This window comes from Acinonyx jubatus, chromosome A3 (assembly GCF_027475565.1).
Source record: "Acinonyx jubatus isolate Ajub_Pintada_27869175 chromosome A3, VMU_Ajub_asm_v1.0, whole genome shotgun sequence".
NCBI classification, from domain to species: domain Eukaryota; kingdom Metazoa; phylum Chordata; class Mammalia; order Carnivora; family Felidae; genus Acinonyx; species Acinonyx jubatus.
In genome coordinates, this window is record NC_069388.1 from 87270843 (window position 1) to 87284458 (window position 13616).

General features: G+C 34.9%; 1 protein-coding gene across 9 annotated transcripts in view; it reads right to left on the minus strand.

The window, feature by feature from the left end:
* Window positions 1–13616, minus strand: part of EXOC6B (exocyst complex component 6B) — a 603982-nt gene that overhangs the window by 221748 nt on the left and 368618 nt on the right. The gene's annotated exons all lie outside the window — the stretch shown is intronic.

A 13616-nucleotide genomic window follows, 5' to 3' on the forward strand; every position in this document is an offset into this window, starting at 1 on the left:
TTTTAATTATTTTAATAGTTTTACTCATGCGCCCCCCCCCCACCCCTGCCAACTCTTTTTTAATTGTACTTTAGTTCTATAAAAGTACTATAGTTCTTTTCTCTATATCTTAATCTCTTAAACTCTTCTTTGATCTCTTATCATACAGTCTGTGGTCACTTTTATCTCCATGAGAGTGTTGAGAATTATTTTTTCTTAAAGTGTTCTTCAGTTTCCTGAAGTAATTCTTCTTTCAAAATATATTCGTCCATTGCCTTTTATGTTCCTATTTATTTCACTCATTTTTTAGTAGCCCTCATACACAGGTTCTTTCTCCATCATTTAGCTAAGAAGAACAATTTGGTTACCTCTAACCAAAGTATGCTTTAAAAACACACTTTATAATCTAAGCTGGAAGTGTAGAAATTGGCTGGATATAACATCTGTTCATTATTTCAGATGCTTTGGGAAGTGGGGAGAGGATGATAGAGAATAGTGAATGTAGCAGAGATGACCTAAACTCAAATACATTGTCTGCAAACCCTCCTATCAAACCGGAGGATTCTCTTGTCCTGAGTTAATGTTAAGATTCATGAGGGTAATTCTTTTAGATTTTAGCAATTATCCACTTCAGAACCAACAACACAACTGGAAAGATTTTTCCACAATAGGAAGTCAGGTTGAGAAAAATAAAGAGTATAAGCCACCCCTCTCTCAACCCTACCTCCTCTGTCATCCTCTATTCTGTAGTCTGAAAATTAGCCCCAGTTTGGTATTTGCCATTTGTATCCCCCGTGCTTCTAAGTTAAGTGTTATCAATAAGATATTTCCGAACTTTCTCACTTACTTTGCAGAACCTAGAACCTGCTTGAAATTGGTGACCTATGTATCAGCTTTTGACACTCAACTTTGATTTGGTTCAAATGTTATTAATATCAAGAAAATTGTCTTTGATAATTGGAATGGGGCTAGGGTCACTCCTATGGTTTTACTTAGGGCTGAAGCTTACAACTCTATTTTTGCTTCATTTTGTCCATTTTTGGATAGTATTTCAGGTAGGCAATCTGCTCAATTAGCCGTCTTTCCCAGAAAATTTCACATAAATTTCAGATAATTTCACATAAGAGTTGATGAAATTAAATTTAGGGATATCAAATAATAGGCCTTTGTAATTAACAATAATTATATTTGATTTTTACCTTGAACTTAGTATTCTAAGATACTTTCACTAATTTAGTCCCTTTAAGAGATAAGTGGACAAAATAAAAAGTTACTGTTAGCTTTTGTCTGGTTCCAATGACACGGTCACTATTCCAATAACTTTTCTGAAAATCACTGTGGGAGTCATATATCTTGATATTTGCATTTGACCTCTACGAATATTCTGGCACTTTCTGTCAAATGAGCACCCAACTGTTTCCAAAAGACTATTCTTGCACTTTCCCAAAATGGAAAAGGCAGATAAAAAGATGAAGATGTTAGAAGATAATGGAAACAATTTTTTAAATTTATTTCTCAGAGAGAGGGCGTGCATGAGTGGGGGAGGGGCAGAAAAAGGGGGGACAGAGTATCTCAAGCAGGCTCTGTGCTGACAGCAGAGACCAGATGCAGGGCTTCAACTCACGAACCATGAGATCATGACCCGAGCTGAAGATGGAGGTTTAACCGACTGAGCCACCCAGGTGCCCCTAATGGAAACATTTTTTAAATTGAAGATTATTTGATATGATTAAAAAAGTCTAATTAAAAGCAAACAGACCATATTAGGAGAAATGAATAAAGTACCAAGGGCAAGTAATGATATAAGATATAAGCATAGAGTGGTTTAATTTTTTAAACAGACATTTCCTAACTTAGATAACCACGGGAGGCTATACAGTAGTGCTAATCACGCTCTGAATATTTTTGAAACTTCTCTTTTAGAACAGCTTTCATGACCATTACTATATTGTTTTCAGTGGAAGCAATTACTCATCACCTGAGTAATATTTTTTAAAATTTTTAATTCAGACATTGGAGCAGTGATGATTTTGTTTTCCAGGGGACATTTGACAATGTCTGGAAGCATTTTGGTTTTCACAATTCAGGGAGAAGGCAGAGTGGTTCCCTGACATTTAACAGGTACAGGCCAGGGACGTTGCTAAACATCCTACAGTACACAGCCCCCACAACAAAGAATGATCCAGCCCCAAATGTCGATAGTGCCATGACCGTGAATCCTTGCTTAATAGCCAAGACTAAGGAATAAAAGGGTAGATTGCTTAAGTATGGTTTCTTGCATTCCATAAGCATTTAACAAATATTTCTTGGATGAAGAAATAATTAAATTGAATGACACTCTTTGGGATAATAAATAATAATTATAAAACAATTAAGATCCATAAAATGGCTCAAAATACACTGCTTTGGGGAAAACTGTATTGCTTTCCAACAAGACTATATCAAAGGACAAATTTATCTAGAAATGTGTTACGACTGTTTTAAAAACCACACACACACTCATACAACTAAAGACCTAACATAACTGAGAAAGTTACATTTCCTCATCTTATTACCTGCAGAGTTTCATAAGAAAGCAAAAACAAAAACTGATGTAGCCAGCATCTTCTGCTCATTTCTAAAATTGGTCTTTGCTTCCAAGAATATGGATGGAATACATGTTTCTCCCTGTAAGTCTTAAAAACTCATCATGATAGTCTGAGGAAAAAAAGATATAAAGGAAAACAGAACCTATAAAAACTCTAGTACCTTGAAAAGTTATACCAGACGGAAATTTTAACTTTATAACTCAATATATCGTTTCACAACCAAGTTCCATTGAAAGTAGCAGATAAAATTAATTAAAGGGAAATAAAAAGGCAGGAAAAAAAATCCTGAATTTCTCTATTTCGGTGAAACTATTCAAAGAAACCGAACTGTCAATCCTGCCAGTGAGAACTGTAACACTCTACATTAAAAAGAACAAACTTTGGAGCTGGACCTTTGACATAGATTTGGGGGCCAAAAAATTCATGGCTATGGGAACACAGACAAGATGCTTAACCATAAGGATCCTGAGTTCCTCCATTATAAAATGTGGATACTAAAATTTATCTTCTCAAAGGTATGCTATTACTATCGTAAATTATTATAATTTATTTATAGAGACCAAAAGATCAGATAATTCAGCCTACCTGATTTAGTTTCTTAAAAGCATTAAAAAGACCACAGAATCATTTTTAAGTACTGCAGTATACAATATCTAGTATAGAAAGTACTTACGTAGTATAGAAAACGTCACTCTACACATACTTTTTCAGAATTGGTATCATAGCTTCAAATAAAATTCACCAACAACTTCATAATGAATTTTAAACAATTATTTTGATGAGCTTATTTATTTAAATTTTACTGCACATTACCTCCACCAATACTGGACCCTGAATTAAGAACAGAAGGATCAGGTTGTGCTCTTATCTAGATCTTTAGTGAGAATGAAGAATTAAATCTGGAGTAAATCTCTATCTATTATTTCAGTGATGAATTATTCTTAAAAGGCATCTTCAGGACAGCTGGATTCCAAACACATCCCACGCAGTTAAATCAGCAATACTAGAAATCATTAAACTATATTCTTTCATGGAGAGGATATTTCATCCTTATAACCTTACCAAGCAGCACAATGCATCATTGAGCACATAGTAGGTACTCAATAAATAAGTCTTAATTAAATTGAAAGCAGTGAACCTCAAATTCTAGGAGCTCAAGTTATTCTAAAGTTACGGAAATAAAAATAAAATAAATTGAACAATGAGAAGGAAATGTCATTGAATTACAAGTGCATCACCACCAATTTATCTAAGGCATTAGACTATGAAGTTATATTGACACTTGATCAGGAACACATCACAGAGAAAATCCGGTGATTCTGAAACTTGGGCCTATAATTCGCAATCTTATAAAGAAGCACTCTTACAGCCCAGTGCATACAGTTTTCCCCAACCCTTTCAGAAATCATCTTCAACTCACATTTAATGCATTCTCTTTTCATTAACACTTCAGAACCCAGTTTAGAGTCTTGCTACATGGATGTCTAAAGCAAGATACTCACGTGCTGAGGCACTGGACCAGAATTTCCTTTTGAAACTTTTCCTAAAGCCTAATTTAATTTACTTTCCGGCACGTTGTCCAGAGAAACATCAGGTGTCAAAAAACCACCACACTGATTCTGTAAAAGGCTGATGTTGCTTTTACTCAGGATCTAGAGACAATAAAATCCCTACCTCTGCCACTTATGAGCTGTGTGATCCTGGGCAACTTAATTAAGTTCTCGGTCCTTGAGTTTCCTCACATGTTAAATGAGCAAAATACTACCAATCTCACAGGATTCTTAAATAATTAATATTTGTAAAGTAACTTAGAACAGTTTGTGTATACTAATAGTGTATAGTTTTTGTTAAACAAATAAGATCTATTTTGGTAGAAACAACTTCAGCAGGCTTATTTTGCAGATACAGAAATATAAAGATTATTGTAAAAGCCATAAATTAAAACATTTAAACATAATTCTTTATGTTTTTACATTTGGCCATATTTAAGACATTTCTTTTTTCAGGGTGCCTGGGTTGGCTCAGTAGGTTAAGCGTCTGACTTCAGCTCAGGTCATGATCTCACAGTTCATGGGTTCAAGCCCTGTGTCAGGCTCTGTGCTGACAACTCGGAGCCTGGCGCCTGCTTCAGATTCTATCTCCCTCTCTCTCTGTCCCTCTCCTGCGGTTCTCTCTCTCTCTCTCTCTCTCTCTCTCAAAATTAAATAAACATAAAAAAATTTTTAAGACATTTCTTTTTTCCTAAGGTAAAAATGAAGCCTTGAGTGTTATTCTGAGCTAACATCCTTTTCTATCTCTTGTAGTGAAAAAGAATAAATCCCCAGAATCATAATAACAGAGTTAAGTATTTCTTGCTATATAACTTACCACTAACAATACATACAATATAGAAGCTACATGCACTGAGTTAACACATTTAAGGAATTTCAATATCAGAAATATGCTTTCATTAAATACAGGACAATAACTTCTCCATTAAAATTTCTATAAAAGGACAAAGTCGAAAGACAGAATCACATCAATAAAAGGAACCACTGAGGTCCATTTATACCAAATATTTTATACAATGTCATATGCATAACACTCCAATCCTAAGAATAAGTACACATTAAATGACCCCAAAGTCATGTTCAAATTTAAATTCATCACGCCTTCCTAAAACATCTCTTCTTTACAGGCTATCTATCTTCTTGATATTTTCACCCTCTCAACTCCTGGCTCAAAGCTCTCAGTCATCTGTAACTCTCCCCTTGCTCCAAACATCCACTCATTATCCACTTATATTGATTCTACCTCCATAATATCTCTCTTAGTAATTCTCTCTTCATCTCTATTCTGTCAATTCAAACATTTTTTAATCTGAACTAGATGTACTAGAAGAAATTTTGCAGTTGCTAATTTGTTTTCCTATCTATAATTTGTTCCATCCCCGATCCAATTTCCTGCAATCAAATTAATTTTCCAGAAAGAAAGCTATGATTTTCATTCACACTTCCTTGTTCAAAATCTATGAGTGATTCTCCATTTTCCCTTAACTTGCTAGTTGGGATTCCCACAGTCTGGCCCCAACTATTGCCTTTTCCGATTTACTTTGCCCTGCTATTTTTCTTTAAATATCTTAAGCTCAGGAAATATCACACTACTCATTATTTCCCACACCCCACCCCTGCCCCACCAAGCTTTCGAGCTTTACTGCCTTTTTTTTTTAAATAGGGTTACTTCTGTCTTAAAAGATCTTTCCTAAAAATTCTTCAAAGTAACTTTCTTACTTTCTTCATAAAATCATTCCTTTCTTTCTTACTTTCTTCATAAAATCATTCCAAACTTCCTCTCTCTCTCAGAACTCCTGCTTGAACATCCACTGTGCTTTATCTGTATCACTCTCAGAGCCCTGACCATATTTTACACTGACCGGTCATCATTCAAATACCTGTCTAGTGCTTTTCACATAGTATGGGTTCAATGAACTCATTTGAATGACTGCTGAACATAAAAGCTATTTTTGTATGAGGAAATGGAGATAAAAGGTTTTGAAGCTACCACTCCAAGATCACACTGAGTTTCCTGGCAGGGGGAATTACCATATACCATACTGTATTTTTCTTCCACCTAGACTATCTACCTGTCAATCAATCAATCTATCATGCATGTGTATATATGCATATATACATACATATACATATATACATATACTACATATATATTATCTGTATGTATACACACACACACATACACAAACATACATACACATAGTACAGCAGAAAAGAATCTGGAAAGTGCTATGGTATCTGAAAAGAGTGTTGGCCAAGGAATCGAGGGATCTGGGTTTTATTTTATTTTATTTTGTTTTTCTATTAAGTAGTTGTAATAAGCTTAGATAAGTCACTAAAGGCCTTTGAAATTCATTTCCCTAACCTGTGTGGGCTGAAGTATATTAGGCATCAGGGTAGACACTATATGGTAATATGAAAAGACACAGGCTGCCATATTAGCAGAAAACATTACTGGTTTGCTGCATTCTCCATGCTCAGCATAAAACTAAAGTTGTCTTTTCTTTTCTCTTCTACCAGATTATGTAGTATACCAAACTGTTATATAATTTTTTGAATTCTCATCTTTTTGAAAAACATAGTTATGTTATCTAACTCTAGATAGGCGTCTATCTCAAAAGAATACACCCCATCCTCTATTAATTTAAGTGACTGATATACGTGATTAGGCAACTGTTTACAAAATCAACTTAACGATAATCTAAGTAACAGCTTACATAGAGGAAAATAAGGTTTTTTTTGATATTTTTCTTCATGCATTCTCACCTAAGGTGTACCTGAAATAATAATCTAAGGTGGGAGGAAAGTCCAGATATCCATTATCATTGTCTCTCAATTAACAAAATGATTTTATCATGGCAACACTGAATAGATGAACTAAATGATAAACCAAACATACCACCTCAACAACTAAAATAGTGGCTATATAGAACATGAAAGTAAACTATAAAAATTAGCAAAAATGACCATATGTTGTGCTATTAAAAAAAAAAACTCCCTTGGTTTGGAGCATCTGCTTAAATCAATAATATATTCAACTTTCAAGCCAGAGTTCTTTATAAATAGGGAGTACAATGTCTTAGAACATCTGGACAGGAGATTCGCCATGGATCAGGTCACTTCAATAGAAACTCTGTCCAGTCATGGAGAGGACACTATAATTGTCACAGTTTCCATCTGGGAAGATGGCTAAGGACTCTGAGGAGAGATACAGTGTCACCAGCATTCTTTTATATATTCACAAATTAAAAACAGTCATATGAGATTCCATAGTGCCAGAAAGCAAAATAAAAGTACATAATTGCCAATCTGTTGTTTCACTTATATTTAAGCCTATAAGGAAAATAATCCACAGCTCATATTATGTAGACTTTGGAAGTCTTACGCCAGAGCACTAAGCTAGAAATTATGTTCTAATCCTTTACCTTTGCAAGGTGAAAGACCTATACTCTGAAAACTATGAAACAATGATGAAAGAAATTGAAGACAACACAAACATATAGAAAGATATTCCATTTCATGGATTGGAAGAACAAATATTACTAAATGTCCATACTACCAAAGGAACCTACAGATTTAATGCAATCCTTCTCAAAATACCAATAGCATATTTCATAGTACTAGAACAAATAATCCTAAAATTTGTATGGAACCACAAAAGATCCAGAATACCCAAAGCAAACTTAAAAAAAAAAAAAAAAGAAAAAAATTGGAGGTATCACAATCCCTGATTTCAAGACATACTACAAAGCTGTAGTAACCAAAACAGTATGGTACTGGCACAAAAACAGACCAAAGATGAATGGAACAGAATAGAGAGCCCAGAAATAAACCCATGCTTATATGATCAATTAATCTTTGACACAGCAGGAAAGAATATGCAATAGGAAAAAGATAGTCTCTTCAACAAGTGATTGTTGAGCAAACTGGACAGCTACATGCAAAAGAATTAAACTGGACCACTTTCTCAGGCCATACACAAAAATAAACTCAAAACGGATTAAAGACCTAAATGTGAAACCTGAAACTATAAAAATCCTAGAAGAGAGCACAGGCAGTAATTTCTCTGACATCAGCCACAGCAACATTTTCCTAGGTATGTCTCCTGAGGCAAGGGAAACAACAGCAAAAATAAACTATTGAGACTATATCAAAATAAAAAGCTTCTGTACAGCAAAGGAAACCAAGAAAACTAAAAGGCACCTACTGAATGGAAGAAGATATTTCTAAATGACATATTTGATAAAGGGTTAGTTTCCAAACTCTGTAAAGAACTGATAAATTCAACACCCCCAAAAACAAATAATCCAATTAAAAAATGGGCGGAAGACATGAACAGACATTTCTCCAAAGAAGACATAGAGATGGCCAACAGATACACGAAAAGGTGTTTAACATCACTCATCATCAGGGAAATGCAAATCAAAACCACAATGAGACACTACCTCACACCTGTCAGAATGGCTAAAATAAAAAATACAAGAAACAACGAAGGTTGGTAAGGATGTGGAGAAAAAGGAACCCTCCTGCACTATTGGTAGAAATGCAAACTGGTGCAGCTACTGCAGAAAACAGAATGGAGGTTCCTCAAAAAATTAAAAATAGAATTACCATATAATCCAGTAATTGCGCTACTGGGTATTGCAGTACTACCTAAAGAATACAAAAAGCACTAATTCAAAAAGATATATGCACCCCTTTGTTTATTGCAGTATTATTTACAACAGCCAAATTATGGAAGCAACCCAAGTGTCCATCCATAGATGAATGGATAAATGTGGCGTGTACACACACACACACACACACACACACACACACACTGTAATATTACTCAGCCATAAAAAAGAATGAAATCTTGCTATCTGCAACAATATGGATGGATCTAGAGAGTTTAATGCTAAATGAAGTCAGTTAGAGAAAGGCAAATACCATAAGATTTCACTCATATGTGGGATTTAAGAAACAAAACAAACGAACAAGAAAAAAGGAGACAAACCAAAACACAGATTCTTAACTATAGGGAACAAACTGACAGATACCAGAGGAAAGGTGGGTGGGGGGATGGGTGAAATAGGTGAAGGGGATTAAAGAGGACACTTATCACCATAAGCACTGAGTAATGTGTAGAATCATTACATCACTGTATTGTACACTTGAAACCAATATAATACTGGATTTAACTATATTGGAATTAGAATAAAAAATAAAATGAAATAAATCCTCTACCTTTGCTATTTATGTTCCTAATTCCACTTTCTAAGCTGTCTTACAGCATTATCTTTTTCCCCCCCCCACTGCAGTTATTGGAGACAGAGTGATAAACTTTTAGAACAGATCCCTCCCAATTAAGTTCTACAACTAACTATATTGGGTCAAACACAAGTATTTAATAACTACATAAGAGCAAAATAAGAAATACAAGGTGAAAATTACCTCAAATTAAGGCCTTGATTTAAAATTATCTTAACTATTAGTATAATTTTTAATATGTTTTCATAGTTACTGTGCTGGATGACCTATAAACATTACACACATACTGTATCAAATCATATCAAATTAGACACCAAGTTATTCTTCATATGTGATTCCAGCACACAGAGGAAGAAGCACAGGAATCTCAGGGTTGGAGACACAGTGCTGGTCTAACATTATGTATGTATTACCTTTGTAACAGTCTAATCTATGTGTGTATAACCTTTATAACATTCCATTAAAAATCATCTATTCTCTGTTCTAATGTTGACCATAAATTAACTAGTTCATGCTCTATTTAATTTTCCTCTCTCTAACTTCTACTTGTTAGATCCATTCAAAACAGATCAAATCCATATTCTATGCAACCAAGTTTTCCAGCATTTGGCTTTCCCATTTCTAGAAGAAGAGACAGAGGGCTATTGGGTATCCAGATTTTACTCTAAATACAAGGTAGCAAATTAATGGTAAGAGCCAGTAACAATGCTCACAGCAGCCAGCTATAAACTGCTTCCTTTCCATGATGGGATGTCTATCCTTTAGAAAAATAATAAATAAATAGACACAAATGAGGTCTCCAGAAAACTGTGCCAGGGTCCTCAGCATTCCTGTTAATGTAGACATACCCTGTTAATGTAGACAAGATAAGAAGGAAAGAGGAAAAATAGCTAAACTCTGGTATTTGGATAAGATAACATTCTCATAGTGTCTTCCAGGTTTTTGGACTAGAAGCACTTAATAAGCCAAATATCTGCTCAATCTCCAAAGAGACATCAGAGACAGACTGGCAAATTTACCAGAGGGCCCTGAAAGGCAAAGGCCATATATTGCAGAGGTTATAGGTCCATTAAAAATTAATCACATGATTTCCACATGATTAAAAATAGCAGAAGATTTAAACAATGAAAGAGGTTACTTGTTAACTCATGGCAAAACAGAATCAAGGTGAGTCACAGACAAGTTATCCATAAAGACATTACAGTTTGGTAGGCCTGGGTAGTAGTAGCTGTTCATCAAAAGCAGATCAAATGCTATATAACATAATTAGAGGAATTCACTGAATCAGACAACTGTCCCCAGGCAGTCCTCATGATTTTCTACAGTTAGCATCAGTAATACAATTGTGCCAGGTCTAGCAAGCAAGCTTCTCTCAATACCATAAAATAGGTATCATCAGGTCTAATCATAGCCATATTATTTGCAGTAGTCTGGTGCCTTGCACTAACTTCAGAGCTGAACTAGGACTGAAGTTTTAGGCATTATTATTGAAACTCAACATGCTATAAAGCTCATGCTCATTAGACTCAGTCCGTGCCCTACACTCGGGAGCCAGGTTCCACCAGGAAGGTAAAGAGATAAACAAAAAACACTGGAAGGATCCCTATGGGCCACTGTTAAAGGAAAGGGAAACCCTAAAGAAAGAGAACAATTAAATGTCCCCTCGGGAACTGACATCTCATATTTCCTTTACCACCTACAAGGCAGCAAATCAATACTTTTCCTTTAATAATGAAATAACTGATGTCTCCTGTATATATTACAGAAGGATTTTCAAGTTTTAATAATAACAATACCTATAAGATTTAATATTATCTGCTATAAATTTTGTAGCTGATATTTATTAAATGCTTACTACATGGTAGACTATATTGTTATTTACTATATTTAAAGGTTCATGATTTTAAGATAATATTGAATAACTCACTTCCTGAAATAAAAATCGTCTAGACTTAAAACTGTTCATGAAAAAATATCTGTGATCTAGAAAATTCTACCTTCGTGTAATTGAGATTCACTTTTATAATCTTTCCCTTTTCCTCTCCAACCTACCAGTTAATATCATGAATGCTTCAAGTTACCTGCAATGTTTGAACCATAAAACAAAGTATATTGAAGCTATGTAATTAAAGAATGCAGGCTTGTAAGGAGCAGAGATCACATACACCAACACTAGAGAATGGACAATTCCAACCTACTAAGGAAGAAAATAGAAGGACTGGAAATCAGAAGTGTGGCACAGAGAAGTAGAATAGAAAAATGGTAATGTGACCAACTTGTCATGACCAATATGTCAATTCCTTAGGGGGGGAAAAAGGTTTAATTTTGAAAAATTGTACCACAAAATAAATTTATACTTCTCAAAGGGCAATACGCACCAAAGACACCATTAAGAGAGTGAAAAGGCAAGCCATTTTCTAGGGAACAATTGTTCGTGATATGTATATCCTATAATGAACTCATAATCAGCAGATTAGTTCTCAAAGTGTAGTCTGCAGATGCCAAAGAGTATTCTGGACACCCCTCAAGGTGTCCACAAAGTCAAAACAACTTTCATAACAACACTAAGATCTTGTCTTTTTTCACTGTGTTGACATTCACACTGATGACATTTCACTTGCGCTGATATTTGCAAAAGCAATGACTGGCAAAACCACTGGTACCTTAGCATGAATTAACCCTATGGTACCCAACTGTACTAGTAACCTTTGTATTCTTCAACACCATGTACTCACAATAAAACAAAACGCGTTTCATTTAAGAACGTCTTTGTTGAAGCAGTAAAAATTATTCATTTGATTAAATCCCAACTCTTCAGTTTGACTTTTTTATATTCTGTGTCACAAATTGGGAAGTATGCATAAAACATTTATGTTGCAGGGGCGCCTGGGTGGCTCAATTGGTTAAGTGTCCAACTTCAGCTCAGGTCATGATCTTGCAGTCCATGGATTCAAGCCCTGGGTTGGCTCTGTGTGACAAATCGGGACATATGCATAAAACATTTATGTTGCATAGCAAAGTATGATAACCGTCTCAAGGAAAACATTTGTGTAATTGTTTGGGTGCAAGCTGAACTAGCCTCTTTTTCATGGAACACCCTTTTCACCTGAAAGAACAGCTGACAGACAAATTATGGTTATTCAGACTTGGGGTTTTGGTAGGCATTTTCTTTAAAATGATTGAAATGATCCTGCCACTTTAAAGAAAACATCTGACAGTATTAGTTGCCAATGACACAAGTCAAGCCTAGAAGCAAAAATATGAATTTTGGAAAACTAGTATCTGCCACCATGATATAGTTTCCCAATACTTAAAAGACCTTATTTTTTTTTTTATGTCTATTTATTTTGATAGAGAGAGAAAGAATGCTTGAGGGGGAGAGGGGCAGCAAGAGAGGGAGAGAGAATCCCAAGCAGGCTCATGCTCAGTGCAGAGCCAGATGTGGGGCTCAATCCCACAACTGTGAGATCATGACCTGAGCTGAAATCAAGAGTTGGACATTTACCCAACTGAATCACCCAGGCCCCCTCTTAAAAGACTTTTTGAATGAGACTGGTGGTAATATTACTGAATGTGGATTGTGTTTTTCTGGTATTATATAATAAAATATGCCAACATTGTGAAGATCTGCATAACTGAGTAAACCAACATTTTCTAAATGATATATGCATAATGCTACAAAATCACACATGGGTAAAAGATCTATTCAAAACACAAAACAGACCAATGAACATTAAGGTAACAGAATATGAAACATTCACTGATAAGATTTCAGATTCCACATGACAACTAACCTTTACGAAACTATCACGTCAAGTTTTGCTGTAATGTCAAAGAATATCAACAATAATCTGAACAGACTATTAAAGTACTCCTCCTTTATGCAACATACCTGTGAGACCAGATTTTATCATGTACTTTAAACAAAACAATTGATTACAACAGACTGTTACAAAAGCAGATTTGAGATATCTGACTTTCTTTTATTAAGCCAGACATTAAAGCTGTATAAACCATAAAATAATGCCATTCTTTTCACTACAGTTCTTTTGTTTTGGAAAATATGGTTGTTTTTCTTGAAAAATATATTATTCAGGTTAACAAATAATAAGTATATTATTGTTATTATTTAAAATAAGTAAATATTTTTATGGGGCGCCTGGGTGGCTCAGTCGGTTAAGTGTCCAACTTCAGCTCAGGTCATGATCTCACAGTTCGTGGGTTTGAGCCCTACGTCAGGCTCTGTGCA